We start from the raw sequence: 6,000 nt of genomic DNA, 5'->3' as shown, positions 1-6,000 counted from the left end.
CCCTACACCTTTTCTCCCAAAAAGAATGATTATTTTTATACGGGAGAGGAAACAACATTGTTTTAAAAAGAAAAATATTTGCCCTCATAGGAAGTTCACTCACAAATTATGTGTCCCTCAGAACAGTGGTTCTTTATTTTTTTTACAGGCTGTTAGAAAATTGGCATTAAGTCAAAGAGATATTCCCATCTCCCTCCACATCAGTGTACTTATGCATGATAAGCCTTAGCAATTCATGTCCTTAGTGGGCAATGCTTTCTTAAGCAAGTTAGACTCAGTGTTAAAGTAGAATGGGTTGACTTGGCCTCTCTAAAAGCTCCCCCTACAAATTCCTGAAAGAGAAATAATCTCTTTAAAGTTCAATGAAATCACAGATAATTTGTCACTGGAAAAGATCTTTCAAGAAATGTGTTGGTCTAATCACCTGATGCCAACAAGTCATTAATCAGCACAAGAAAGTGTTCATCTAGAACCTGGGCATCTGTCAGCAAAAACACTGTGGGCATGTTCTTGGCACCAGTCTTGATGTACAAGCTGGCAAGATCTACCTGTAAGGAAAGGAGGTAATCACTCATATTCTGTTAAAACGTTGATACAGAAAAAGTGTGAAATGCATGTTAGCAGATAGCAACATATTGCTGACTTCTCCTTACTTTTTTTGGTTTATTTACATATTGATAATTTGCTGCATAACATCCAAACAGAAAAGCAGTTTGCCTCTGTTCTCCATATTAAACACTGAGGTTCTGTCATGATCAAAATGGACTACTAATCAAGGAAATCCCCCCATAAATGTACTAAAAAAGGGATATTGCAGCCATGAAAATCCCCATCAAGAACAGCCATAACCATACCAATAATGTCTGAGAATTGCACTGAAGAGTCAGATCCATTTTTAACACTATTATTTCCGCAATACTTCTTTTTTAAAGTAAATTTATTTAGGAGAGCTCTCATGTAAAAAACCCAACCCAACCAAAACACACCTGAGTAGTGCACTGTTAATTTTGGTGTCACACAGGGATGGCCCAGAGAGACATGGCACGGGACCACTGTGCTAGCAGTGGTACAAACAAGAAATGCTTTTTGGCATTGGGTTCTAGAAAAAAAACCAACCACACCATTTGCATTTGAGTATGGTCACATTTGAAACACACATTAAGGTCAGTGCTGGCTGATATGAACAAGCTGCCACACAACCTCACAGAAAGCAAATCCTCAAGTTTGCTAACAGAGGCGTAGACGTTTCCCTGCTTGGAAACAGCATGGGGGAAATGACCACTTGAGCCCACATCTTACACTGCACCTCATTTCTCCAAGGAAGGAGGGCACAAGAAGTTAGATACCATATAAGACACTGAAGAACACATGGCACTTTCCTGAGAATTAACATCACATACATACCTCTGAAAACTGATACCTTGGGTTGCACATGTTGTGATGGTTTTGCCACAGACGAAGGCTAACAGAAGACCTTTTTGTGGACCACCATCCACCAAATTTGGCCATAATCAGATCCTCATTTAACCTTGTCTGAGATTCAGAAGCGTTGCCTATTCTCTGCGTGAAGAGGAAGAAAATGTTCCCTCCTTCGCTGTTTGCTCACATAGTCAGGGCTCAGCCTTGCAAGGTCCCAAAGTCTGTAAGCCTGATAGAGTCCCTCACTCAACTCTATTCCTCATCTTTGCATATGACCAGTTCAAGTGGTTAAATGACTTGCTGCAACAAGGACAAAATTTTGTCTGGTGTTCACCCACATCAATTTTATTTCACTAAATCACTACACATGCATGACATGCAAAAATCTGTAACAAGTAGCTAACTTCAAATACCAGAACTCCAACCACATCTTTGTAGTGTGTCAAGTAGCGGCATTGAAAAAAGTAGAGAAAGTACCAGAATTCTGGGAAGCATATAAACGGACACTAAAATACCTTATGACCACTCATTTTTAAGAGAGAAAGGAAATGACAGATACAGTTGGAAAGCACAGAAATCACAGAGGTTGCTACTGTAAATTGCACTGCTTTGCCTGTGATTTTATCAAGCCCATGTAAGAACAAAACAATGCATTCTTGAAGTAGTGAACTCAACAGACAAATAATATCTACTCATTTACCATCAGGTCTTGGATCATGTAGTCTTTCTTCAGTGTGACTTGGAAAACCTCCAAGGAGCAGAAGTATTCTGCCAGTCTCGACAAGCTTTGTTTACCACTACCACCTACTCCAATCAGAAGTGCATAACCCCTAGGGCCTTCTAAGATATGACTGATTCAGCACTTGATGACAAAAAGCCCCAATAATGTAACATAGACTTCAACAGGCTCATTAGCCAAGTTTCTCAGTTTCTTTTTATCGCACTGAACTTTTTTAAAATGTATTTTCCCCTTGTTTTTTGTCTAGTTTTGTGGTAAAGTGCTCCTGACACCTAAAGGTACATTACCTTCACATCAGCATTCGGTTTCTTTCCAATCTTTGTGCAAATAGAAAGAAAAGTTGTTTTCTTTGTCAAATATTGAAGGTCTGCACTGATGTCTACAATGACCAGAGCTGTCTGGTTGCTCATTCTTTACCTTGAGCTGCTCCAAGGCATCATTCCAAGATCCTGATGGACCCTGACTGGACTCAGAATAAAGACCTAGTTAACTTGAAAGGAGGTTGACTGGGCCCAAGGAGCATATGAAAATTTCATGTTTGGCAGTTTGCACCTCAAAGGCTGAAGGATGATTAATCACTTCATTAAAAATATGCATCAAATTATTTGACCCTTGGAATATCTAGCCCAGACTACTTAAGGCATGCTTTTATTTGCTGGCCATTGAATACTACAGGATGAATGAGGCCACATGAGAACCTGGTCCAAAATTAGACAAGATTTAGTTGCTAGAATTTTTGAATGTAAATATTGAGGTAATTCTTCCCAAAAACCCCTATGTTTGAGACATTTTGAAAGAAATCTTGCAATTGATATTTTAATAATTTATATAGGCATCTAAAATTTATTTTCAAAATTTATTTTTTTTAAATCAGATGCAGATTCTAAGGGATTACAGCCTAGTGTCAGCAGACCAGAGCTTAGAAACAGCATGTTGGACCTTTTGCTTCATTTTTCTTCCATGTATCAACGAAAAAAAAAAACCCAAAATGCAATCCCCTCATTCTCTTTATGTGTCATGCCATTGAAAAAAATCATCCCTGAAAAAACATCAATGAGAACCTTCTTAAAGGGATAATGTGTCTAATCTGGTTGCATCTAATAAAGAGGTAGAAACCTGTTCAACCAAAACATTACTGAAAGCCAATTCTCTTAGACCTCACTGTTGAGCTTTGTCATTTTTATTCATGATTTCACAATGGATCCATTAAAAAAACAACCCATAAAAGGTGTGGAAAAAATTTACAAGATTTAATTTCACATATACTTTTCTGGGACTGCCAAATTGCAAGCCTAAACCACCCTGCCACTTTGTTTGCCAAACTGGAATACTACTCTCAGTCACTGGACTTCAGAGAGAAGATAATGGCTTACCAACATTTTCAAGCAAAACTAGCGATACCTGAGAAGGCTTCTGTCTGCAATTCTGATGATTATCACATCAACCTCTAAATCAGCAGAACAAAATCTACAGTCCCTATGAAAGATCCATAAGATTATCTCTGTAATTTAAGCTCATTTTTAATCCTCTTGGAGAGAAATTTCTACAATAGACTGCTTTGTCAAGAGTGCCTTCTCTTATATTGCTCCTGTCTGAATATGGGCAAAGTGAAAAACAATGACACTGAAATCCTAGTCCTACTCATTGAGAATAAAAGGTTCCGTGTTAACAGATTTGACACTGCAAATAATAAAAACTGCTTTGACAAAACTAAGCTCTGTCAGCATGGGCTTCTGTCTCCTTCTGGAAATCATGGATATTATATGTGACCAGAATGACTGTATGTGTTGAAGAAGGATTATAAATAATAAGGAGCAACAATGAAGTCTGCACCTCACTTATTCAGCAAAATCTCCTCTTTATCTTCTGAAAACTGACTGGTTTTCTTCCATGTCGGAAAACACAGCAAATGTAGTTAATCAGATTTCAGAAACAGAAATGGATTTTAGGCCATGATGGATACCAAGATATTGCCTGACGTGAGAAAACCAATTTACATTAAACTGAGATAAGGTAAGAATACATATGGAAAAAATATATGGATAAGTAAAATAATTTAAAAAAACCAACCCTATGATGACAGAGAAGTCTGGATTGATTTAGACTTCAAAATATACAAGGCTAGGCAGCAAAACAGCTGCAAGCCTGCCATGCAGTGGCATCATTTAGTATACACTTAAGGTATACTTGTCCTTGTTTTGAATGAATCTAATTTTAAAAGGATTTCCCTTTGTTGGAAACAAAATATAAAGATTACTTTTCTTATAAAGGCCTGTTACATTATTAACTAATTAAAAGAAAAGGCAGACTATCTATAGCATAGACTATCTACAGACTGAATCTGTATATAAACAAACAAAATGGAGGTTAGTTTTAACACTGAGATACAATCTACTTTTCCATAATGGCAGCAATAAAATATATTTACCAGAACTACGGCTTCACGGTGTCCTTGCATAACTCTTCCATTAAGAGTGTTACGAGTCTGCACTGCAACTGCCCATGAACAATGAAAAACAACTTCATGCAAACATTGCTAGCATCACTATGAATTACCTGCTCCCTTTAAAGACACTCAACTTACACACACTGCATGGCACCCTCAAACAAAACTAGGTTTACAGAAGGATGCATTTTATTGTAGCTTTCTAGGAACTCCACGAGTATATTCCTCAGTGGCTCCCATCCTTTCACTGGCTTGTAGCAAGGGTCTCCTCTGCTGTTCGTAAAGTGGCAATAGACAAGCAGAGATAGTAGCAGTGCTTTGCCTTCAACATTCTACCACGTAGCGAGAGAGAAAAAGGATAGTTAAAAAATGCCTCAAACACAGCACATGAAAAATGTTTTCATGAGAAAACAGTCCATTAGTGTAGTGATTGATGTACCCATGCACTGCGAGTACAGTGAAAGGCTAAAAGTAGGTGCAAGTATGGACTCAAAGCATTTGCACAGTACCTCCAAACAGGCAGACTCCAAACAACTACTAGTAAAGCTAGGATGTCTTTAATTGTTCATGTCTAAACTATTTCAAACTAAGGAACAATAATTTCTTTGTGACAGAAAGTCCCTGTTCAATCTAGGTTTGAACACTCCCAAATGTTTTATATTTTCCATTTCAGTGTTCTCATTCCTAACCTTATTCTATTTCTTTCCACTCTTATTTTACTGGCAAACAGAAATTAGAAACAAAGGGGAAAAAAGGACTAGTAAACAAAGCTGATGTTTTCCAGTCTCCATTTTTTGTCAAATTTTGTCAAGTAAATTCAAATACTCACTCCGTTTTCTGTTTCTCCTCTTCTCAACTGTTAGAAAAACTATTTTCTTTACAAAAAAATATAAATGCATTTATATGTTCATTGTAGTTCATGTTTCTGCTGCTTTCTCTGCTGCAAAATGACTATGTTTTCCAGTGAAGAGCTTTTGAAGGGCAAGTAGATACAGAATTGTGGCCCTCAAAAGTTAATTCATCCTTGGTATTGGCACCAACACAGATTAATTCCAGAAGAAATTATACATGCCATAGTACTATATAATATGTGACATTATTTAGTCTTCCTTGTGCCATGTATGATACAATGAACAATACTGAGAGGTACTATACTTCATTATGTATGACTAGTTAAGGAAACAAAAGGCATACACAACAAAACTTAACTGAGACATGAAGGAAAAAGAACATGTTTCCTGGCTTACACGTGCAGTGTTTGGACTGTGAAAACCCTCATCCCCATACAACAAAAAGACCAAAGTGAAACTTGCATATCTGTTTTATGTGTCTTGCAATTTACAGTGTCTTAACTCTTTAACAGTTTAATTCTGGTAACAAGTACTTTCATTTGGAT

The 6,000-nt window shown here is 37.2% G+C and overlaps 1 pseudogene; it reads right to left on the bottom strand.

Moving 5' to 3' along the window:
• The window catches only part of LOC104546927, a 54,456-nt pseudogene that overhangs the window by 294 nt on the left and 48,162 nt on the right, over positions 1–6,000 (bottom strand).

The sequence above is a fragment of the Mesitornis unicolor genome, unplaced genomic scaffold (assembly GCF_000695765.1).
Source record: "Mesitornis unicolor isolate BGI_N332 unplaced genomic scaffold, ASM69576v1 scaffold20679, whole genome shotgun sequence".
In the NCBI taxonomy this organism is placed as follows: domain Eukaryota; kingdom Metazoa; phylum Chordata; class Aves; order Mesitornithiformes; family Mesitornithidae; genus Mesitornis; species Mesitornis unicolor.
This window is presented reverse-complemented; position numbering and strand designations above follow the sequence as displayed.